The sequence below is a fragment of the Odocoileus virginianus genome, chromosome 2, assembly GCF_023699985.2.
Source record: "Odocoileus virginianus isolate 20LAN1187 ecotype Illinois chromosome 2, Ovbor_1.2, whole genome shotgun sequence".
NCBI classification, from domain to species: Eukaryota; Metazoa; Chordata; class Mammalia; order Artiodactyla; family Cervidae; genus Odocoileus; species Odocoileus virginianus.
The window spans coordinates 73,374,902-73,401,695 of record NC_069675.1 but is presented as its reverse complement, the minus strand read 5'-3'; positions in this window follow the sequence as shown (position 1 = coordinate 73,401,695).

Below are 26,794 nucleotides of genomic sequence, written 5' to 3'. Positions count from 1 at the left end.
AACTGAGCTTCCAAGATCAAGAACAATTAATCCAAGCTCACCTTGGGTGTCCCATCTGAGATGGCACACTCTCCACAGCTGGACTTGAAGCTGAAGCTAAGGTGGCATTTACACTCCTCTGAAAACAGCAGAAGAGTTTGTCATTCCACCAGGATCGGGTTTTCTTTTTGCCTTTATACTTGCCACATGAAAGCTGCCTTTATATGCATGTCACCAGACTGTCTTTTTATAAATCACGCCTGCCTTGCCAAATAGATACGTGCATTGGTAAGACTGTCCTTTTTTGCATTAGTCTCATAAATCAACATCACAGAACAATTCCCAGCTTAGGTAGTCTTTTAAATTTAAAATTAGGAAACATAAAAACGGAGGCTGTGATAAGGAAATTAAAAATGCTCTTAAGAAATTCTGTGTGTTTGTTTGGAAGAGTGAGAGAAAGAGAGAGATTGAGCCAGAGAGAAAATTCCCTTCCTTCAGCTGCTCTGAGTTATGAGGCAGAAGGCATAGCAATGCTTGGAGGAGAAATAAAAAGACAGTTTTTCTAGGTAGCTTGGTACAGGTTTGCATTTTGTGACCCCTGGGAGGAGGCTCTTTGATGTGGCCTCAGGAGTCATTGGACTCACTGGTTCACCCTAAAATGCATGTTCTTGACAGAGGTGAAAAAAAAAAACCTGACTACTGTGATGTCCAAAGAAAGTGACAAATGGATTAATTTCAATGGAAAAAATACTAAGAATTGCGATAACTTTACTCTATTGCGTACTTACTCTATGCTGGGAACTTTCTAAACACTGTACTTGTAAGAATGCAGTCAGCCTGTAAGTTGAAGCCTCTGAGATAGGCACCAGAGTTGTGTCTTTATATAGAAAAAGAAACTGAGGCATAGAGATATCATTAAATAACTTGGATAGAGTCACATGGCTGATATATGTCAGGGCAGGATCTGAACATGGACAGCATGGCTTCAGCGTTCATGCCTCTCTAGCAGCAAACCTATAATTTAACCACAGAGAGTCTCAAGTTGAGAAATGAAATCCCTGAAGAGGGCCCTGACTTTCTTTGATGACCAGTGTGGATATTAGAATGTGGGGTCAGAATCGACAAGGCCCTTGACCTTGCTTTAAAGTACTTTCTGAAATAGCTTCTATCTGGTGTGAAATCGTGAAGGGGATAGAGTGGACCATGATTCTTAAAGGTACATGGGGTAGCCCAAGTTCAGTCTCATCATGGCCAGGAGGGTCTGTGGCTGTTTTAAGTGTGCTTTCTCATCTATTTGGTTATATGTGAAGCCACTTCCCTTCTTAGTTTAGTTGACTATGGAGAGACTAATGAGCTCAGTCATGTCTGACTCTTTGCGGCCTCATGCACTGTAGCCCACCAGGCTCCCCTGCCCATGGAATTTTCTAGGCAAGAATACTGAATTGGGGTGCCATTTCCGACTCCAGGGAATATTCCTGACCCAGGGATTATACCCGTGTCTCTTGCATTTCCTGCACTGGCAGGAAAACAGACTCTACCACTAGCACTAGGAAGATGATAACACTGGTGGTGTAGGGTATGTTGGTGAAAGTGTATATTCCTGGCCTTCAGTAAATATCAACAAATGACAGTCATTAGATTTCCATCTGTTGTCACATCCTTTGCTTGTGGGTTTCCTGTTCCAGGATTAGGTTTGCAGAGCGTACTTGAAAGCCTGCAGGGATAGGGTGGAGCTTCACCTTAAGCCAAGAAGACTTACCTTAAAGGACCCTCTAAGAAAACAAGAAACCTCTTCTACTCTTTGATTCTCAAAAAAAAAAAAAAAAAGAATATTTTGAGTCAAACTAGTTTTGTACAGCTCAGAAAAACAAAAACAAAAAAAAAAAAAATAATTATTTAGTGGTCAGGGCAATGAGGTAGAAGCTAGACTTCACACCTTAAAGGGGCAAAGCAAACCCAGGGTATAGGTTATATTTGAAAGTCTTCTAAGAAAGCTAAAATCAGATCTAGCCTACAAATCACACCTGCCCAGCTTAAGAAATAGCAAAGCTATCCCCACTGATTGCCATCTTCTCTCCAAGTCTCCCTGCTGTTCGAAAGAATCCTCTACCAGGGAGAGGGATAGAAGGGAAAGGTTTATATCAGTCATATTCCTGAGAATGGATCCCTTATGCTTATACCCTCTGAATCAGAATCTTCTGGGATATGGGAAGAACAGAAAAGTTTTTAAAAATCTCTCATACTAATTCTGAAACATAATTAGCTCCAGCTGGACACCACTGTGTTTTAAGAGCATTTATATAGATGCACAAATGTATGAAGAATATATTTGAAGTGATGTTAGTTCTCTGAGCCACACACACACACATAATTCTTATGACTGTTCACTTCCTGTACTCACTTATCTAGCTAAATATATCTTAAATGTATCGAAACATATTTTAGAATTCACTTCCAAGGGGAAAAAAAATCCACCCCTCTTAATTAACTGTTACACTTTTGTTGCTATTAATACCTAGCATCCTCTAATGTTTTTGCTTTGACCACCAGGAAGCTACATTCAATGCTTTGCTATTATCATAGTTCAGATTTTTGGTAAATTTATTTATGTCCTTTTCTGATTTTGTTCTGATGATCTGTGCCTAGTGTCAAACAAGGTCTTTTGTGTAAAATATCCCAGTCATTTTTAGAAGTTGATTATATGTAAATAATTTACTAAAAAGGAAAACGGGCATTTATTTTCTAAGAATGCTTAAAAGCTGGAATGTATGGGAATTTCACATTCAGATCTCTCCTTGCCTCTTTTTCTCTGGGGTCCCACAGGGACGTGTCCCTGGAGGCTCCTTCCTACTCATCTTGTGATAATAACTCAGAACGAACATTAATCCAGAAGGGCCCTGTCTCGTGTTAACAAGAATTTTTCAAGGAGGTCCATTTGAAAGGGCTTGGGGATGATGTGCTATGTCATAGCTTTTCACATAACAGGTCTGAAGATAATCATTTCTGAGAAAAGATGAAAGGGGCCCAAACCCGTGGGGCCTGAGAAATAATGACAAGTCTGGAGAACGGGCCAGATGAAAGGAGGGTAAAGGACATTGTCAGCGTGCCACGCGGAGGCTTTGGTTCAATGGGAACACGCTGGAAAAAAAATGATGAAAAAATACACAAAGAGCGCACCGTGCCTCTGCTCCGCTCCCCCACGTGCCTTGACAAACTGTGGACACAGGGAGATGAAGGCACCCTTTCCCCAGACTGCACCGCCAGGGAGGAGAGCCTCTCCCTGGCTTCCTTGCTGCCTTCCTTTCTCAGCCCGTAGTGTTCATTCATTTCCCTTTAACATTTTCCACGGCATCATTAGGCTTCTTTTTTTGTACACTTTTGAGATTGCTATTTCATCTCGGTCCGATGACATCCAAGATTTTAGCTAAAAGTTGCTGTGATTTGTTTTGTGATTTCTGGAGGAGAGTTTGGTGTGTGGTTGGCATACTTCAAAAGCAGCCCTGTGCATTTCAGCTTCTCCTCTCCTGGTAGAAATGTGACAGTCCATCCGTCTCCCCTCCCAGGCTGCTCACATTTGTGCCCCAGCTAAGGCCCCAGGCTCAGGTCCCCTGCCCACTCACGGCAGGCATGAAGCAAGCATTCCTGATTCACCTGGAACACACAAGTCACCCACGCCTCTCTGGGGGGAAGTCTGGCAGCTCTTTCCTCAGTTTCAGGGATGTTTCAGGCAGCCCTCCATCACTGGAAAACACCAGATGGGATGGATGGAGGCAATTTTGCAGAAAGTGCTGTGAGATCGGCTTCCTCAGTGGTCTTTCCAGCTGGAAGCAGAGCGGCCAGAAAGCACTGCGTTCTCAGCCCAGTTTCATCGCCTCAAGAGCTACAGATGGCTTCCCCAAGCACCTGAAGTGTGTGCCGCTTCCCTGGACAGAATATGCTGCAAGCTGCAGAAAGTCTTTTGTCTGTCCACAGCGCAACTCAGACCCAGTTTCTTTCTGCCTTGAGAACGAGAGCAGAAGACGCACAGTAGAAAGAGCCAGAAGGTGGGGAAATGAATGTTTAATGTTTGAAACTCCCTGGGACTGGCCAGCTGCTCAAAAAGGTACATCAGGGGATATTTATAACATGGCTTCCTGTGGGCATGCATAAACAAGACTTGGAAAACGGTCCAGCTCTCTCCCTCCAGAAAGATGTGGATTTACCAGTTGAGTTTGAATTGATTGCATGATTCGTACATATTACTGACTACAGCATTTTTTTTTTCTTGTGCTTTTCCTCTCCTTTTCCTTTTCTTTCTTTCTGCCTCCTACTTGACTGTTCAGTTCTGTGAACACAGGGGCTGGGATCAAGGCACTGGCACAATGAGCCGTGGTCACTGAATTGTTTCTGCTGCTGTTTAATGAGTCTTGCATTTGTTTTTAATTTTAGCTGCGTGTTGGGGGCTGAGGCTAACTGGCACCACTGTAAAAGGAAGGGAGAGTAACCCTGGGACGCTGTCAGAAAGGCAGGCAGAAGTGATCTTTGGTTTTACATAGTTACCCGTAGGAGGCCACCAGTGGTTGTTTTGTGTCAGGCCCAGGAATATTCCACTGTCAGTCAATCCCTCTCAGTTTCTGTGTGGTGTCATGGAAACTATGTTGAAAAACTAAATATTTTTTTTCCTGATTGAAATATGATTTGCATCTTTTTTCCTTATTCCTCCATCCAAAACCAAGTGTCAACCTTCCTGATCTTCCTTTCCATATTTCATACTGTTTCCTAAGACTGCAAAGTGCATACAGGCAGCAGACAGAATCTTTCTGGCCAGGTAGGAGCCATTTCAGTCCAGGCTTTGCCCTGTACCTTTCATTGTTTCTCAACCACTCGGGCTGAGGAGCAAAAAAGAGTGGCACTGATAATCTTAAACTCAAGATTCCCTAAAAGCTGGTGGGCTGGTGGTTACACTGAAGCAACCTCCTGGGATTTCGATGTATTCTTTCTTCAAGATGGTCTGCTTTCTTGAAGATAAATGAGGCTGACAGTCCATGCCTGCCACGAGCCACACAATGCAGGGAATTCTATTCAGGATGGCACACATCAGTGGAGCTGCTGGCCAGGCTAAAGGAAAGTGCAGGGCCAACCAGATAACAGGCAAGAGTGAAGGATCCTGACATAGTAACAGCCTTTGTGCAATAAAATATCTTTATATTAGAGGACTTGGAAATTGTCAAAGTCCTTTTGTATTTGTTGATTCATTTCAGTCCTGCACAGAACCTTCAGCATGACAAGGGAAACCTAGCCCAGAATCTATCGGTTTTCTGTCTAAAACCTGGAAGGTGAGCCAAAGCCCAGTATTTGTCCAGCAACTCGAGTCTTGGCTGAGCTGTTCTTACATTGTGTGGGTTCATTCAAAGGGCTTTGGAATGTGCAAAATAGAGCACCATGTAGTTTTTGAGTCCAGAGGATCACATAGACATATGTACAAGGAACAAAACAAATGGGGTACGGGATGAAATTGTACAACTGACTTTGTCATGTGCTCAGTGGTAGATCCAGTACCTAAAATATTGTTTGATGCTTACAGTAACAATTCTGTTCTCACTGATATGAGGAAACCAGTGCACACAGACAACTATTGTCATTTACTAATTTCACAAAGTTAGTGAATGATGATGCCAGAATTTAAATCCAGGTCTTATTGGCTATACCTAATTTGTTCCAAATAATTTCTAATAGTACTTAGAAATTTATAAAACATATCCATATACTCCATTGCACTGGATCCCTATCACCCCGGTAGGAGTTGGGTGATGTGATAGATGAGGGAATGAGATTCAAACAGTTAACCGATTTTTCCCAGATCTCAAGGCTAGCAACTGGGAGAGTCAAAACTCCATCCAATCTTCCTTTTGAAAATTCTTTTTTCTATTTTACTCTGCTTCTCTGATAAACAACATCAACTGCCACTTTTTATGGAACAATTACTTCCTCTCAGACACTACACAAAACATTTTACCTCGCTTCTCCCACTTAACCCTCACAACGAAACCAGGTGAGCTGTACCATTGTTACTCTAATTTTGCAGACAAGTAATTTAAAGACTATGCTCCAAGGTTACACAGCTAGTGAGTGGTAAGACTGGGCTTTCGTCCCAGTTACTCTGATTCTGACTTTAGAATCCAAACCTTCACAGCTCTTCCTGTGTGTGGCATAATATACTTGAGGTGCACAGTTCCATGGAATGATAGAAGAGGGGAATATTGATTTCAGCTAAAGAGATCTCCAAAAGCTTTGTGAAAGAAGTGACATTTGAGCTGAGCCTTAAGAGATTAAGTATCTAAGGAACAGATAGGCTTAGTGACTTGTTTAAAATTTCATAAGTTCTTCAAATACAGGTTTTCTTAAACTCAGATTCAGACTTTTTTTTAAGGAATGTATTCCCTAGCCCTATCTAGTTGTTCCCTTCCTTCTCTGTAGACCTTTTCTCCCTTTCCTTGAGCTACAAAGAAATAGGCAGAATTTAGAAGGACAAGAGCCTCAGATTCTTCAAAGATTATATATAAAAATATAGTAGTGTCATTCCATGGAGTCAAGAACAAAAGATACAAATTGAAAGCATATATTCATGCCCAAACTAACTCAAATCCCTCTGCTAACAAAAACAGCATCAATTTGCTCTATGAGTATGTGCAATCTAAAACATCCCAGCCTGTGAATCCAAACCCGAGAAATGCCCTAGCAAAGCTTCTATTCATGAAATGATATAAAGCAGAAGTAAAGGTTGACTCTATAGTCAAATTTTTAAAAAGCTATATTTCCATACAGTTTTCAAACACATGTAAAACTCTTTTTCATGTGAAATAAATACAAGTCCTGAGTAGTTTTAATTAGTGATCTTGGAGACACGCTGCACCTGTTCCAATTCATCTGCAGAGATGAAAACCCTTCACCCTTTTCGTTTGCTGACAAGTTAATAGACATTTCCAACTCAAGCCAGCACATGGAGTTTTGCAGCTTTCTTGTGACAGGTGAATAATAAAGCTGCACAAGAACATGGCAACCATACACAAAATCCTCAGCGAGTGTAAATTCCTGAGCAGAGGCGCTAGGTCACCCATTGTTCTGCAGGGCCCTGCACATGTAGCTTATGTGTCACTTTGTTTTTTTTAACAGATTTATTGAGTTGTAATTTACATCGCGTGTAATCCTTCCATTGAAAGTGTAAAATTCAGTAAGGCTAATATATCTGCAGAGCGGTGCAGCCATCACTAGAATCTAATTTTAGAACATTTCCACCACCCCCAAAAGAAATTTCATGCCATTTACAGTTATTCCTTATTCAACATCCCCCTCAACTTCAGTTCTAGACAACTACTCTGATGCTTCATTTTTACATTGTAGTATAGAAGGTATTAACTGTTTCATATGCTTGCTGCTTTGTGTATTGGGCTAGTGAATAATTGAATGGCACTTGTATTCATTGGAAAACATGATATGGTATGATTATTACTGTGGCAGTATGTGTGTGTGTGTGTGTGTGTGTGTGTGTCTGTGTGTGTCTGTGTGTGTATAAGCATCTCTATTCATATATCCTTGCAAACAGGCTAAACAGAAATAACAAGAAATCATTCCTGAAGAGAAGAAGAGGTTGGAAGACAGCTTATACTTTGATAGCAAAGCTGTCAGCAGAGATATTTAGTATAACAAGAGGCATCTTACAGAGAAAAGAGCAAAACTACAATTATAGTGGGTTCTCATTATTTGGAGATTCTGTATTTGCAGGTCATCTTTCTAAAATTTATTTGTAACCCCAGCATCAACTAGTCATTATTTGCAGTCATTTTCAGACATGCATAGAACAGCAACAAAAATTTGAGATCCTTCATTCTCTTCTCTCATGTTCCTAGCTGAGGTCAATCAAGGGGACACTTTGCCTTCTTGTTTAACCTCTCAAACGAGACCAGTGCAGATGGGGAAGGTTAGGACAGTGCAGTATGATGCAAGAAGCTTCAGTTCTTTGGCCAGTTGGATGGGATTTGACTCCAACTTTGGCACCTGTTAGTGGAGCAGCTTTAGGTGAGTAAATTAAAATCTCTAACCTGACTTATTCTTTTGTAAAATAAAGTAAAATAAAGAGGATAGAATCTACGTGAATGAGTTTAAGATTTAAGATTATGGTCTATGGGAATCTCTCTCTCTCTTGTCTTTCTCTGGTTCTCTGGTTTCTCTCTTAACTGTCTATCTGTCTCCTGTAGGGGTACTGGTTCACACACTATTCACTAATTCTGTGTTCCTGGGGAACTTTAGAGAACGTAGCTATTGTGAATAATGAGAATCAACTGTACATTATAGATATTGTTGACTGTGATAGGGAAGGAGGAGAAGACTTTTTCATACAATAAACTTTCTGTGGATAATTTATCCTATGAAATAATGACAATTCTTCAAATTTCCTTCTTTCTTAATACATACAGTCTTGTATGTAGAGGCCCTTCCTAAGTTTCAAAAGATAGAGAAGAAATCTTTGAAACTACAAATTAGGAATTTATTTTGCTGCTAGTAATGCAAATCGGAGTGACTGGACTTGAAAATCGAGATTTGTTTTTCAAACATAACAAGATATTTGAGGGTTGAGATGCTGGTGTTGGTTTAGCTGCTCATGGTAGAAACCAAAGCTGTTGCCACCCTCGCACTCTATCATCCTCAGTACTGGTTCTCATCATAATGTTTTTGGCTCTCAGACACAAAATGGCCACACAAGCACCAGACCTCATGGGAAGGGAGGGTAGGGAATAGCACATAGAACTTTATTCAACCTGTCCTTTATTAGGATCAGAAAAGAACTTTACCAGAAATGACTCCCCATAATTTTTTCATCAGTCTTATTGGCCAGAAATGTGCTATATGGCTATTTAAGACCAATTAGATGTTCCAATTTTTAGTGTGACCTGGTCATGTTGCTGTCTCCAATGAAATCAAATTTTGATAAACCATGAAGAGGAGGTCACAGGCATTGGATATTCTAGGGACTAAATGGAATTGAACACAATATCTGGATATAAGCAGTCTGGGGCCTTATTTGAATTTCTGATGTGGTATCTATTCTGGTAGGTAGCTCAGGTGCAGAGATGTTCCCTGGCTTTAACCCTGTACCATAAAATGAAAAACTGGCTATCCAGGATTGAGACTCAACTGATTCTTCATTCCACTACAGCTCACGAGCTTCCTTTGTGACTATTCTGTGAAATATTTTATTCTCTGGAAATAATGTAAGTCTGCTGCATGGATACAAACATGAAGAATTATTTCTGCAAGTTGAGTATCTTGTTAAAAATAAGAGAAGAGACATTTTCAAATAAAAATGTCAGTCAGAGGATGAGAAGTTGAAAATCTTCATTCAGTTTCCCATGTGTATTTATAACTCTTGAGCCAAAGTAGGATATAAGGGCTGCCCTATGACAATGTAAAAGTCTTAAAAATCAGAATTTCCCAACCAGATTTTTGAGAAGTAGTCCCACATTATTCTAAGTCCTTTAAAAATTACATAGTATTTTATTAAAATGTGGCAGGTTTAAGTTAATAAAAATTAATTTTATTAATTCAATGCATACATTTAATACATGCAATTATTTCATGGACCACTAATAGTTTTATTAGTGCTCAAAACACTGATCTTAAAAAAACTTTTAAATATTAGATTTCTAGTAAAATTTCTAATGTTCATACTATCAATGACTAATAATTTCTCCAAGATCTCATACAAATATCAACAAAATTATATAATTTAGAATAATCTTATGAGCCCCTAGAATTTGAGAACAAAACAAAAAGTGAGCTCAGGCCAAAAAATATCAAGAAGAATCACTGACGAGACTAGTAAATCTGACTTGGGAAACAGATCATGTTTTGTATAGTCTACGCCTTGAACTAAAACTTTTCCAGCCAGGAAAGTTGTAACAAAAGCCTTTGATTCATTGTGTTGTCTATCCCTTGCTCAAGGTCACAGAAGACTAGTTAAGCAGAAAACAAAGCAGCTACTCCTCCTTACCCCTTTCACCTCCACATCATAGTGACTGTTTCCTAGACCTTAAGAATTCATTGTGCAGAATAAAGTGGTGACCAGTGTCCGGGTTCAGCAGAACCTGAGTTAAACCCCAGGTCCTTGACTAGCTTAGGCACTGTACTTAGGCTAAATATTCGTTTTCTCATCTGTGAAATGGGAGCAATAACAGCATCTACTTCCAAGAGTTATGATGCTTATTTGAGGTGGTTTGCACAGCCCAGTTAGTCCAAGAGGAGACTTTCCTGGTGATACTGTGGATGAGGATCCACCTGCTAATGCAGGGGGCCACAGATGCGATCCCTGGTCCGGGAAGATTCCAAATGCCATAGGGCAGCTAAGCCTGTCTGCTGCAACTACTGAGCCCACGTGCTATAGCTACTGAAGCCCGTGTGCCTAGAGCCTGCGCTCTGCAACAAAAGAAGCCACCGCAATGAGAAGCCTGCACACCACCACAAAGAGTAGACCCTGCTCGCTATAGCTAGAGAAAGCCCAAGAATAGCAACCAAGATCCAGCACAGCCAAAAATTTAAAAAATAAATAAATGAAAGTAGAAGCGTCCACTTATATTAAATACTCAGTAGTTGTTCTTACTTATCATCTATCAAACTATTATTGTGCTTCCTGACACCATAAGTACACACACAAGGGAGGAGGAGCAATGATGGAGGAGGTAGAGATTCTATAACCTGCCATTGGACCGAGGTACCATGGGCTGACTGTGGTCTGAAAAATGGGATATGCGCTTCTTGGCCTGCATTGTCCCGTTTGTCCTTAATAACAACACAAAGGAGGTGTCATTTGTTGCAAAGTCTTAAAGTATGAGATGCTACGGTTGCTCTGCTGAGTATATTACATGAACTAAGAATTACAGATTGACCACACCTCTTGGCCACACTGTGGAAAGACACAGATATTGGAGCCTAAGAAAAGTTCGCCACAGAAATACTGGCTATGCAAAAAAAACAAACAGGTAGTTACAGGGTTACTGGATCAATAAAACAAGACTAGGAGTCATAGGGAAACAAGGATTTAGGTGAAGACTGTTACAGAGAGGAGGCAGGATACAAAAGTAAACTCTTCTTGATTGAAGGTGATTTTGCAACACCCCCGCTCCGGGAATATGTGGCAATATCAGGGGCAGTCTGATAGTCATGATTTGCTGCTGCCATTACTGGGTACCGGTTGGGAATGCTACTAAATATTATGTAATATATTATATATGCTGCTATAAACTACACAGGGCACTCCTTCAAACCAGGCATCATCTGGCTCAAGTGCACTTAGTGCTGGGGTTGAGAAGCTCTTCTCTAAAGGAAGGTTGATAGTAGAAACCAGGGGTATTGATCATTGGAAGTGACCCTACAGGAAACCGAATCACCCATTAAATGCTACTAAAAGGCTTTTTGCTAATTCAAAAGAAAAATAGAATATGCTAGAAAGAATATGTTACATATAGACTAGAAGAGGTGAGACCCAACCAATGAAAAATAGGTATACATAGAGAAAAAAAATGAAGACAGAAATACATAGATGCATCATAAATTAAAGTTTACCTAGATGGAAGCATTAGTTTGGTTTAGGTAAAAAGACATTCTCCCATTTGTAACAAAACATGTTAAAAAGAAAATCTAGGTGTAAAAGAAGAATGGTTTCTTCTTTTGGTTTAAACAAAACCCAAGCTAGTCTCTAATTTCTCCTGTCCAAGGTAAAATGCCAAAACAAACAAACAAACAAAAAAACAATATTCCACAGACAAAAATCTCCAGAACAAAGCCCATAGAAATTTAAGGAAAAAGACTTCAATTAAGTAAATTAAGTAATCAATAGCCATCTTACATATGCAAAGAAAGGTACTTAGATTCCATACTTTCAACTAAAGAATGTTAATATCCCAGTTAATAACAGCAAAATTGAAAAGTAATAACTGAAAATAGCCATGATATGAAAAGCCTGGTTGAGAAATAGAAACAGATAAAACAACAATAATTATTTAAATTTTGGTAACAAAGTCAAATTCAAATATTAAAGTTATTCTTAAAAGTGAAATGAACAGTAATCTGTTCACACATTGCTTATGAACAGTAATCTACATCTAATACCTCCAAATGAAATAATAAAAGCCAAGGTGACTTACCTGAAATGATAAATACAAAAGGTAATATTTTATTTATGATGTTTATAATTTTAGAAATTAATAGAGTGACTTCTTACAAATAAAATTGTCTTCAGAGTTCTATTTTTAAATGTTTCATTCTTTCTTGATCACTAATAATTTTTGAATTGAATGATTTAGCATATGTATCAAGAGAAAGAAGGGCACAGCACAAGTGCAATATTTTTAAAATTCATAAACTATGTGGCATAAATAGAACCAAAATCATCAGTGTATTTTTAACCTTTGGATTACACTGGATAAAGAGAGGAGTTTTCTGTTAAAAATGATAATAATCCCATAATGAAGATAAATCTCTGTGTATTACATAAGTTTATCATCAAATATATAAAGCCTATTATGAATGCAAAGCTAAATTGATAGAAATGTTCAGATATTCATAGATAAGTAGTTTTAAAAGAAATACATTTATAAAAACTAGAAAAATATTTTCAAAGTTTGCATCCATAAACACAAAACATAATTATTAATAATGCATAATTAAAATTGCTTGTATAGAAATATGTATCCTAGAAACACAAAAATACAATGTAAAGAACTGATGAAATATTTACTTTAAAATTGCATCTTAGACTATAAATTAAGCAATAAAATATTACAAATATATGAAAATATACATACAGAATGCTCCAAATTCAAAGTTACTGAAGCATATTACTTGAAAGTAAATGAAAATGTTTCTTGAACAGACAAATTAAGAAGAAAAAACAGAATCTTATGACTAACTCAAGTAAATGAAGGGGAAAATCTTTCTTTTTTATTCAGCAACCATAAAATTCTTATCAATATTTGTAGAATGTATCCAAAGTTATGCTCAGAGGCAAATGTACATCCTTAAATACTTTCATTATTCATTAACAAATATTAAGCTAAGCTTTCAACTTCTATAAAATAACACAAGCCCAAGGATAGCAGCAGAATAAATAATATTGAAATTTGTTAACTCAATATATTTGCAAAATAAATTGAAAAATTTACTCTGTGGTGTAATAAGGTACATAATAATTAAATATTAGGAAAATAGCTTACTTTTTTAATTAAGAAAAAAATGAACAAATCCACAAATATATGTTGTTAGAATGAAAGGACTATTTCAAAGTAGTGGAATTTTAAAAAGTATAAGAAAATTTTATGTAAACATTTATACCCCAAATTTGAAAACCTTAATGAAAAAAATAATTTCACAAGTTATTTTTAGCTGATGAAAGTGATTCCAGAAATCTTAGAAAACAAACAAAATGTCTAACACCTGTTGGAAAGAATGAAAAAAATCAAGGCTTACTAGGGTCTGATAGATTTACTAAGGATTTATTTTAGATTATTAATTTAAAAATTCCAATGTCATGTCAAATATTTCATTACTTAGTAAAATATGTCTATCAATTTATTTTGTGATACAAATATTACCCTGAGAAGGAGACCATAATTAGCATGTCTCACAATTGTAGATCAATAAAATTTATGAATACAGTACAAAAATTATATTACTGGAAATAGTATGTTAATGGAAGAATGATAAAAATCATTATTTATATTAGGAAATTAATTATTAAAAATAATCATGGATAAACATATTTCTTCAACATGACTTCTATTCTAAGCTAACATAATATAAATTCTCAGTTATGAAAGCTAATGTTATGGTTACTGAAGAATGCTGGAGAAAGCATGGTTTCTTAAATGCAGATTATGACAAAATTGCCTACTGTTCCCAGTACTATTTCGCATTGCTTTAAAACACTGACCAAGATAAGGAAACATGAAACGCAAATAAAATGTGCAGCTATTGGTAATGAGAACTGACTATCAATATTTATGAGTTGCTTCTGTGAAAACACAATTAACTGAAATATGATTTAAGATAATATAAAATGAATCAAACCCTCCCCAATGCACTGGCAGTAGCAAATTGAAAGATGGAATGGGAAAATAAGGTGTTTATGATAACAAGAAAACACAGACCAAATGGAACACCTTGATAAGAAATGTGGAAAACTATAAAAATTTTAAAAAACAAAACTATTAGCTTATAAAGCATGATGATATATATCATGTTTCTAGATGGAAATATCAAACATTATAAGGGTAGTATAGCTCCCTAAATCAAGATAATCCCAATCAAGATTTAAATTAGATTGTTTTGTTCTTTTTCACAAGGAAATGGAAGACTTTTAAAGGTAATGAAAGAACTGATAATGTTGAAACAGAATGATACAAGTGGTAAAAAAAAAAAATCCAGTTTTTAATGGATATAAAATTAAAACAACCAAGAGATAGTTGATGATGATGCTGTGAAAGTGCTGCACTCAATATGCCAGCAAATTTGGAAAACTCAGCAGTGGCCACAGGACTGGAAGAGGTCAATTTTCATTCCAGTCCCAAAGAAGGGCAATGTCAAAGAATGTTCAAACTACTGCACAATTGCACTCATCTCACACACTAGCAAAGTAATGCTCAAGCTTTTCCAAGCCAGGCTTCAACAGTATGTGAACCCTGGAATTCAAGATGTTCAAGCTGGATTTAGAAAAGGCAGAGGAACCAGAGATCAAATTGCCAACATTCATTAGACAATAGAAAAACAAGAGAATTACAGAAAAACATCTACTTCTGCTTTATTGATTACACCAAAGCCTTTGACTGTGTAGATAACAACAAACTGTGGAAAGTTCTTCAAGCGATGGGAATACCAGACCACCTTACCTGCCTCTTGAGAGATCTGCATGCAGGTCAAGAAGCAACAGTCAGAACCAGACGTGCAACAAAACATTGGTTCCAAATTGGGAAAGCAGCACGTCAAGGCTGTGTATTGTCACCCTGCTTATTTAATATATGCAGAGTACATCATGTGAAATGCCAGGCTCCATGAAGCACAAGCTGGAATCAAGATTGTTGGGAGAAATATCAACAACCACAGATATGCAAATGACACCACCCTTAGGGCAGAAAGTGAAGAGGAACTAAATAGCCTCTTTATGAGTGTGAAAGATGACAGTGAAAAAGCTGGCTTAAAACTCAGCGTTCAAAAAACTAAGATAATGGCATCTGGTCCCATCACTCCACGGCAAATGGATGGAGGAACAATGGAAACAGTGACAGACTTATTTTCTTGGGCTCCAAAATCACTGAAGATGGTGACTGCAGCCATGAAATTAAAAGACACCTGCTCCTTGGAATAAAAGTTATGACCAACCTAGATAGCATATTAAAAAGCAGAGACATTACCAACAAAGGTCCATATACTCAAAGCTATGGTTTTTCTAGTAGGCATGTATGGATGTGAGTATTGGACTATAAAGAAAGCTGAGTGTCAAAGAATTGATGCTTTTGAACTGCGGTGTTGGAGAAGACTGATGTTGAAGCTGAATGAAACTCCAATACTTTGGCCACCTGATGCAAAGAACTGACTCATTGGAAAAAACCCTGGTGCTGGGAAAGATTGAAGGTGGGAGAAAGGGATGACAGAGGATGACATAGTTGGATGGCATCACTGATTCAATGGGCATGCTTTTGAGTAAACTCTAGGAGTTGGTGATGGACATGGAAGCCTGACGTGATGCAGTCCATGAGGTCGCAAAGAGTTGGACACGACTGAGCGACTGAACCGAAGAGATAGTTGAATTGAGGTAAGGATCAAAACACATGTTAATTGAACGGAATAGTTAGCCTTAAACTACACTACAGAATTTATTAGAATCTAACTACTATAAAGAAAGCAACATACAGCAATGGGAAATTAATAATTCAAGATATGGTACTGGGAGAATAAATGTATGAGAATGATGAAATAGGGTTTTATCCTTATATAGTCCATTAGTATGTATTCCATATATTTAAAGAACTGGTAGAGATAAAGATATTCTGCAAAGAACTCTACTGAAAGGGATTTCCCTGGTGACTCAATTGGTAAAGAATCCGCTTGCAATGCAAGAGACTGACTGCAGTGCAGGAGACCCTGGTTTGATCCCTGGGGAGTCTGGTGGGCTATACTCCATGGGGTCACAAAAGAGGTGGACACAACTTAGTGACTAAACCACCACCACCAAACATACCCAACCTGTGCATGTTCATGTGTGCATATGTTTGGAAGGATGATTTTTCTGAGTACAAATCAGTCAAAGATATCGAAAACATGTACTTTAGTAAAAACGTAAAATGCAAGATAAATATTCTAGCTTTTTGAAGAATGTACAACCAGGAAACATCCTTTTTATATGTATATATAGATTATTAATATATACGTATACCACAATTGCAGTGATACACAATTGTCAATGAAAAGAGATTTAGGGGGATGAGAGTGGGATTAGGAAAAGGTCAAGGTGGGTTTCTGCTTAATGTTTGTTTTTCAGTATTTTACAATGAAGAGAATCAATTTTGTTTGTGTAATTAAAATTAATTAGTTTTAAAGATAAAAATTAAATCCATGGATAACTTCATGCAAAAATCATTGTATTATATGCACATTACACAATTTAAAAAGTGGAGCAAAAATTTATGAATCAAATGAAAAACTGAGATATTATTGCAATATATATTTTCACATTGAAAATGTCATTAAGAAACCTTAAAAAAAATGCTTCAGTATAGAAGTGGCCACTTGATATGAACAATTTACAGAGGCCAGAAAATGTATTGAAAAGATCAATTCTGCAAGTAATCAGGGATGCAAATGAAAGTAATATTGATTTTTCACTCACCACATTGAAATAGATTTTTTAAATGTATTTCAATACTAGAGAGAATGAATTTTATGAGCAGTTTTATATACTCCTAATGCAAGTGTGAATTTGGGTAAGTTTACTATGAAACAGTTTATGTTTTTTTTTTAATTTACCAAAATCCTTAACAGAAATTTACCCTTTGCTCCAACAGTATTACTTTTCAGTTCAATTCAGTTCAGTCGCTCAGGACTGCAGCACACCAGACCTCCCTGTCCATCGCCAACTTCTGGAGTTTACTCAAACTCATGTCCATTGAGTCGGTGATGCCATCCAACCATCTCATCCTCTGTCGTCCCCTTCTCCTCCCTCCTTCAATCTTTCCCAGCATCAGGGTCTTTCAAATTAGTATTACTTTTGATTATCTACTAAATTTTTAAGAGAGAGAGAAGCAGGCAAGTGTTTGTATAAAATGAGTATTGCATCAAAATTTATCATAGTATAAAAAATGAAAACAATTCAAGTTCCAAACAATAGAGGACTTTAAAATGCAGAATAGCTGCAACAGGGCCTGATAGGCACTAATTAAAAATCATGTCACAGAAGACTATCCTCCATCATAATAAGTGAGAAAGTAGAATATAAAACTGTTTGTCAGTTTTTGTTTTAGGCTCCTCTGTCTATGGAATTCTCTAGCAAGAATACTGGAGTGGGTGGTCATTCCCTTTTCCAGGGGATCTTCCCAACCCAGGGATCAAACCCAAGCCTTTCATGTTGCAGGAAGATTCTTTACTGTCTGAGCCAGCAGGGCAGCTCTTTATTTAATAGGCATATATTGAATGCTCATCAAAATCCTTGCACAAAATAGCTTCAGGTAATCAAAGTGCACATGTGTGCCCAAGTATGTGTAGACATGGAGATAAAACAATATATATTTTGGTTATGTATATGTAATTATATATAATAGATTTAAAGTTATTATTCACTTTCTTCATTAAACTCTTCTGCTCTTAAATGTTTTTCTTTGTAGTGAGCACCCTCTGTTTTCACCGTCAGAAAAAGAAAAACAAGCATTAGAAATAAACAAAGCACACATGCATGCCCTTTCCTCAGTGAGTGTCTACGCTTTTGCTGACAGCACTGCATCCACTAAACGTTCAAACAGGCAGTCTGTGACAGATTCTGGAGGCATTTAACAGGCATTTTTATGAGCATTTAATGACCAAATATTTATAAATTCTCACGACACCTCTGTGAAATAGGTACAGGAAGCACATCATTCTTTCAAAAGGCAAGTTGTGTTTGAAGTTCCTCCTTCACTAATCTTGTCAAGACTGTCAGATTCCGCCCCCCCCATACTACAAATGGCAAAGTTGTGATATCGCCATTACAGTTCCTAGTAATAAAAGTAGTAAAATGCCACAATAACCAGAAATAACTTTACCCGAAGGGGAACCTGATGCCTGCTTTGGTCACCTATGTCCTTTGTAGGGTCAACAAAGTTCCCACAGATTCCCCAAATCCATCTCCATGGATTCACTGATACAGGGTAAGAGGCACCATACCTTTTCACTCATTATTGAAGCAAATATACTTTAAACACCTACTTTCACAGTTGCTGGTGATAACAGCAGTGAAAAACAACAAAACCTAAGTTTCTGACTTCAGGGAGCTCACAATCTAGTGTAAATTAACCTGGCATTCTCCCTTCCTCTCCTCTTCCCAGGCCTCCCAAAAACTCACATAGCAGTGTCCTAAAGTCTTAGCTTCTTCAAAGTTTCCAGAACAATCTAGATATGGAATAGGACTATAATGAATATGCACATATCTTTTGCTGAAAATTAAAGCACACTCCTAACCAGTCCTGTGATAGACTATCCCAACCTCATCTGTGGTTTGGCATTACTTTCCGAGACTACATCCTGCCAATCAAACCCTAAATCTGATGCCAATAGAACAGTGCTGGTGAATATGGTAGTCACTAGCTACACATGGTGGCTATTTAAATTCAGATTACAATTAACTCAGAAGTTCAGTTCCCAAATTAGCCACCATTCAAAGAATCAATTACCACACGGCTGGGGCCATTGTATTGGGGAGGACAAACACAGAAACATCATTCTGAAAGGTCTGTTGTGTGGCACTGCTCAATAGTTGTGCTGGGATTTGCATTATTTGTTTGTTAAATAGAAGCTTTCCACAACCCCCACCTGTGCTTCTGAATCCTGTTGTCTAGTCTGTCTTTTCAGATTTAGACTCTTCCGTAAATACCCCAGTCTATGTCACAGTAATAAAATACTCAGGTGAACACTACTAAGTGACTATGTTTATGAGACTCACAGTCCCCATTTTCACTATGTTCTTCCCACCTTGCCTTTTAAACGGGCACCAACTTTTGAATTGTGGCTGAGTCTGCCATGCACAGATCTTTAAGGCAGTTTGGACCATTCTCTACTTTAGAAAGTGAGTGAGTGTGTGTGTGTGTGTCTGACTCTTTGTGACCTCATGGAATGTAGCCCACCTCTCTCCAAGGAATTTTCCACGCAAGAATACTGGAGTGAGTTGCCATATTTCCTACTCCAGCAGATAGATCTTCCCAACCCAGGGATTGAATCCACGTCTCTTGCGTCTCCATTGGTGAATTCTCTACCACTGCACCACCTGGGAAGCATTTCAGAGTTTAATTCCACTTAATAGTAACCTATTTATCTTCCCACTATCATTATCTCACTGTTGTTCCCAACCCTGTTCTCAGCCTCTCAGGATTGCCTCATTCCTGGACCTCACATTTATTTATAATATTCCTGGTTCCAATCACATGTCCCATCTGTCTGTAATTTATATTCTTTGTAGGAGAAACTTTCCTCTGGCTTCCTTCAAAAGTTTACTTACCAATTAACATTGTCCTCAAGACTCCAGGCTTGCAGGTATATACATTTATTCCCACGAAGTACCTGAACTTAATGAATTTCCTTGAACCTTGACTTGACTGTCAGCTTTTGAATCCAAGTTCTTTGACCCAATCTTCTCCTATGGTCCTAGACTATATTTACGGGAATACCTTTTCCAAGGTTCTCCCTCCCTCTCCTCTTCCAGTCCCAGGAACTGCCAGGATAATATGCCTTGCATCTAAGTCTTAAATCATTCATCGAACAACATCAAAAGCTCCTATGTCTTGAGCACAGCACTACAGCAAGAGAATATTCAGAGAGGAATGAAACCTTTCCTTAAGGAGATCACTGTGTAATTATGACATGAAATTCTTTGACATGGAAAGAAGCCTTTCTTTCTGCTGTAAGAAATCATGTTCAGAATATAAGTAAAGCTTAGGAGAAGCAAATCACTGATCACGAATTTACTTCTGTCATAAACAAGAAGACTGGTTCAGAAATGAGAAGAAGGAGGCCATTAAACAAAAAGATGGAAACAACAAAAACTTCACAAAGTTAGTTATCTTTGTGAGATTCTAGTCTTCATATATTTATGCTTTTGAAAAAAATATAAAAATTACAACTGAGGAAAAGAATATTTGCAGGGTTTCCTTGGTGATCTAGTGGTTGAGAATCCACCTGCCAATGCAGCCATCACGGGTTTGATCCCTGGTCCAGAAAGATCCCACTTACCACAGAGCAGCTAAGCCTGTGCGTCACAGCTACTGAAGCCCACGTGGCTAAAGCCTGTGCTCCATGTGAAAAGCCACTGTGATGAGAAGCCCATGCACCGCAATGAAGAGTAGTCCCTACTCACTGAAACTAGAAAAAGCCCACATGCAGAATGAAGACCCAGCCCAAACAAAAGTAAATAATTTAAATAAAATTTTAAAGGAATATTTGCAAATTGTATTAGTTGTTGAGTAGTCTGGATTGCTCTGATCAATTAGAAGCATTTCAACTTTAAATTCATCTTGACTATTTCCTTGAGTCCCTCCAAGTCTTGGTCTCAGCATAAATATTCCTCCTTATTCAAGACACCCTGTTAATGAGTTTTATGATCTTAGACTGGTCTATTCTGAATACTCATTCATTCATTTATTCAGCACACATTTGTTAGTTATCCAGACAGTGTTAACCCCTGTCCTGGGTGTCAGAAACACAGTGAAAGGCATGAGAGACAAATCCCTGATTCCCAAACATGTTACACTCAGATAAACTGATACATAAATATTAAAGTATCTGGTACTGAAACCTGCTAGGAAAATAAAGCAGAGGAAATGGGGGGAAAAATCAGTTGCTCTTTAGGGTATTTAGGGACAAGCTTTTTGAGGAGGTGGCATCTGAGTAGATAGCAGAATGGAATGAGATGGTAAACTGTATGGATTTGGGAGGAGTGTCTCATACAGAGTGAAAAACTAATGAAAAATCCCAGAGCAGGGGAGTGGCATACACTAGGTTATGTTTTCAAAGGATTTTTCCAGCTTCTGTGTGAATGATAGATTCCTGGCAAGACAGAAGCAAAGACACCATTAAGAGGCTCTGCATCCTTCAGGTGACTCAAAGCTATTGTAAGTCCCACACGTCCAGTACTCCTGAGTCATTCTGAACCCTAAGTAGGATGTATTTTTTCCTTATCTATCCCCTGTAATTTATTCTCAGGAATATATGTGTTTTACATGTCTGTTTTGTCAATGTTAACCTTAAAGGCTCAATCATAATATTTTGTGGCAGGGATAGGAAAAGTAGTTCAATTTGATACTGTTTAGCCCTCAATTACTGAATCACAACAGTGCTTACTGGAAATGGCATTGGTTGCTATAGTCTTTCTGTTTGTATTTTCACATGAAAAAGAGTAACTCCAGCATGGCCATCTCCCCATAGCCAAGAATAAAAGCCCAGTTTCACCAGGGCATATCACTGCCTTCCACTGATCTGTCTTTTTGGCATTTGTGGGAGCTTATATACATATATTTAAATATAAATAATTAATAATATAAATACATGTTTATAATTTATACTATAATATATAATTTATAATATAAATATAATTTATAGATTATATTATTTATAATTATATTTTATAATTATATTATTATAATTATAAATTATATTGTTTATAAATGTGTAATTATTTATAAAATAATTTATAATATAAATATAAATATATATATTTTTAAATTCAGAGAATACCTAGAGACATTTACCCTTTCCAACATAAAACCTTGGGTGAGACCATAAAAATTATATTCATGCCATCTTTCCTAATGAAAGCAAGCATATGCTTTCTTCATTAAAATGGCAGAATGGTAAACACAGACAAAATACATTAGTTACCATTAGCAACTGTATCAAAATTAGCAAATTTAGGTTATACTTTAAAAATTATATATATGTATGTATGTATTAGTAATCATTTCCCCAGTATGAAGGCTCAATGCAGTTTGATGGGAAGGTCTAAAAATACACTTTTTGCATAAAAATCAGTTGAAGTGAATTAACTGTAAGATGAGAAATTTTAAAACAGGGCTGGTAATTAAAAAAAAGGTATAATTTGATTCTGCTTCCACAAAGATGTTATATTTTTTGTACAAAAAAGTCTTGAATGTAATGATAATAAACACAACTGAGTTTAAGTTCTTTTAATTTTACTTTGATACATTGTTTTGACTTTGACTATTATGGGCTTTGACCTACAGATTATTAAAAAAAAAACTTTAGCTCTGTTTCAGCATTATTAGAGAGATTTAAGTCTAATGTTGATAGATTATTCATTTTATATTTTATGATGACATATTCCCTCATATGTCACTACAAGTGAAGATTTTAGCACTTTCATATGTGTATTTATATTGACAAGTGAGAGAAGATCATAAACCTGAGGATTGTGTGCTTAAATAGCAGGTTTATTTGTGGAATATTTTTTCAAACATGAAAGTTATTACTTTTGATCACCCACATACTGTCATTAGTATAAGTAATTTACTGAATTTTTATCAAAATGTGCTCTGGTACCTAATATGAGACAGACATGATATTTCTTATTGAAGGCACTCTGTTTTGCAGTGCTCTTCTCAGGAGGAGTGGATAGAAAGTCTGAGATTAATGATGTTTGGGGTAAAAAGTGAATAGCTTATTCGCCTGCATAGTTGATGCATGGCTGTTCGTGACTGGATACTGATCTAGTCAGGATGCCTGTAGTCCTGGAAGTTTGCCATTGGCACAGTGCTTGCCTTCTATACTTTCTTTGGGTCATTGTTCTCATTAGTTTGGTATAGGTAGAAAACAAATTATAGTTGAGTTTTATTTGTTTCAGAATTGAGGTCAGATGGCATGAATCCTTGCATGCACTGTTAAGTGAATCTTTGTATGATTTAATGGGATTGTCAACAGCACTTTGCACTAAGTAGCTGACTGCAGAAAATTCAGAATTCTGACTTCGTTAACTCACATAATATGATCAATTCAGAAAAAAAACATACTACATCACGGGACAGTTGATCCCGCTACCTTGACTTTTCCAGAACTGGAAAACATCATCTTAGGCAACACACATATGTAAAACTATGTGTTCAATAAAGGCTCTAGCATCTTTGAGCATCTGCTATATGGCACGCACTGAGCTAGTTGGTTACACCAGCAATAAATATTTATCGGGTATGGTGCAATTCATTTGTTATTGATCCTCCCATTGCTGTATTATCAACATTTCATTATTAACATGATGGCAACAATATCCAAAATGCAAAGTTATTTCAGTTTCAAGGAAGGAGTTGTGAGAGAGGAGATCATTAAAATAAGGCACAAACCAGAGCCAAGGAACTTGGCAGGATGGTGGGTTCTGTCTGTTTGTCTTCTGGGAAACACTTTTCTGTGCTTATGAACCAATATGGAGCAATACCCTAGTGTTTTTCACACTCCACGTTGCTCCATTTGTGTTCCATTTTCCTGTGAGGAAAGTGAACTGAGGAAGTTGGTTTCCCCTTAGGTTACTTGACCTACCACGACGACTCAGTAAACTACCCCTTCTATTCTGGCCAAAGTGCAAAGGTGACATGTGATCTAGGTGAAGTGGATGGTATCAGCCTCTGAGATATCTGGAATTGAATTCTATTCAATAAGTTATCTTTAAGTTGGCCTCTGAAAACCCAATTCCAACGAAGTCCTCTTAGTGGACGCATTACTTCTAGATGAATAGTGAGGAAGCAGAACAATTGTCAGGGCAATAGTGATACTGAGTTTCTGTTCTGGCTTGAGTCTGGAAAGCACTGAGATCTGAATTCTTGAAGAGCTGTTGATACAGTTTCACACTAAATAGCTGTACTCCACTGCCTATAGTATGTATCACTGCAAGAATTCTCTCTGTCCTATAGATATAAGAAGCTTTTGCAATATAAAGATCATTGATGGGTTTATCATTTTGTTATGTATTTTTCTAGACAACCATATCCAGTGCTTGTACATTATATTTAACTTGACAACATGAATATAAAAAAGAACTCAATAAACTGAGTCTTAGTGAGACATTATTTTCCTTCAGAGTTACATTAAAAATTTGATGGAGCAAGTATCCCATATTCCACTTTTTGTAGATGAAGAGACTGAAAATCAGAGATGGCTAATGACTTTCCCAAAGTCACATAGCTATTATTGGTAGGTATCAGGATACAGTCCATGGAGTCACAAAATCAGACATGGTTTAGCAACTGAGCATGAGCAAGACCAGGATATCCTTTTCTCATTTCCACTAATCAGTCACTGAATGTGTGATACCCTGCAACCCTTTCCTTGGCCCTAGGGTTGTCTGAACCTGCTCAAGTTTTTCCTAGTATACATATAGTTGGTGAAGGTACACGGTCACCTCTCCATGTCTTTTAGCTAACTCATAAGGATCCATTTCTGAGCCAAATGGAGACCAGGGGCCTATAAAGGCAAGGACACAAATTAGAAATGGAAGGAACTGTCTCAATGCTGACATTCACGTTTTTAGAGTGTTTACAGAACAGAAAGTACCTGATTATGGAAGGAAGCAACTGGGAGCATGCTTAACCTCAAGCATTGAGAGAAAAAGCAATCCAGAGGGTGGAGTATGTTTCCAAAGTGTCCATAAGTAGCAAACTGAGACCAGAAAGCAGTTAAGAGGAAGCACATCTAGGGTGACTAGAGGAAGTCTGACACAGTCCCTTTAGAACATAGTGAATGCAAACATCCTGGACCAGAAAGTGAGGGATGCTCAAGGATTCAGGGGGTGTGTCAAAGGACATAGGAGCCAGCTTGTAGGGACTTGCAGTGATCAAAGCTGGGCCTCAAAATAAGAAATGATAGCAGTGTTTTATAATCTAATGAATAAGACAAGAATTAATAAGTCCATAGAGTAATAAATAAATAAATGAATGAATCTATAAATAAATGAAAAAGAGAAAAGTCTTCCTTCCCATAGAATTCTACCTAATAGTTATTAGAGAAGTGGTAGAGTTAGAAAATTAGTATTGGATGCTAAAATTAGCAGGTGAATGTTGAGAGATAGAGTGGTTACATCATCTCAACCACAAATTACGTAGCATCTCTTCATAAATTACATTATTTTTAAAGGGAAAATGGTAATCTTACAGTGAAGGAAGACAATTTAACCAAGTGATTCAAAGCTAATATCACCACTATACCAATACTGGGATGAATCACTAACATGTGTCTCTTACTGTGACACACTTGGACATAAAATTGCATATATAATACTTCTGCCAAAAATGTATAATCTGAGTATAAAGAGAATCAGATATTGGACAAGCAACAACCAAGAGCAATGTTACAAAATAACTAGCACGTGCTATTCAAAAGTTCTAGGTCAAGAAAGAAAATAGAAAGGCTGAGTTACTCTTCCAGATTAAAGGAGAACAAAGAGACAAGATTCTGAATTACACCCTGAACGGGAAAAATAGTTAAAAGGAAATTAATGGGAAAATTAGTGATAATTAAATGTGGACTCTTAGATAATAGTATTACCTCAATTTTTAATTTTCTGATTTTGATACTGTAATATTTGGGGGAAAGGGGACACAATGTCTTGAGCTTACCCTCGAGTGAATGAGAAAAAATAATATGCATATATGCATGTAAAATAATATATGGGAGAGGAAAGAGAGAATGATAAAATAAATGGGTCAGAATGAAAATGTTTGGACAATTTGAGTAAAGGTTATGCATGAGTTTCTTATACTGTCCTTGCAGTTTTTCTGTAACACTGAAAGTATATCGAAATTAAAAATTTCCAAAATCATGCACATTATGTGTCTGACTAGATTCCATCACAATAAGGCATGAAAAATTCCAACTAAATTAAAGAATTAAAACACTGCTGAAAGCAAATAAGATAGTGAACTAAGGGGTGCATAAGTCTTGTTCAGTTGAATCAGGCTGAAAGGGAAGTTTGTGTTAAGACAGTTTGTAGATGCGCAGCTTATAATGAGCTCCCATATTCATGCCCCAGGAACTGGACTCATCAGAACATATTTTCTTCAGCTGTGAAAATAGGATCACAATAACTAACTTGCAAGGGCTTTTTGTTAGGTTGTTTAAAATAACGGATATACAGCGACCAGGACTGTGCCTGACACATAGAAAATACTCAATAAATATTGCCCATTTAATATCCATCTCCAATGGCTTTCCCAGATTTTCTTTGGATGTCACATGTAAAATTTCTCTTATTCCATCTCAAAGCTATTCAGCCTTGAGCCCATGGAAACTTATTCCTAAAACTTAGGCTACTGTTTCATGACCCATAAGAAATAGCTTCTATCATAACCCCGAAGGGAAGAAATATAACACTTGAGAGTTAGGATAATAATGAACACTTTTCTTTCCATTTCAGAATTATTCAAATGTATAGTCAATGGATCCCAGTGGAAGCATATTTCTCTCTTTAATTTCTGCCTGAAGACTTTGTACCACGTTTCTCCCTTAGAACAAACATGGGAAAGTGTTCTGGGAAAAGGAGTATTTTAGTGAATCA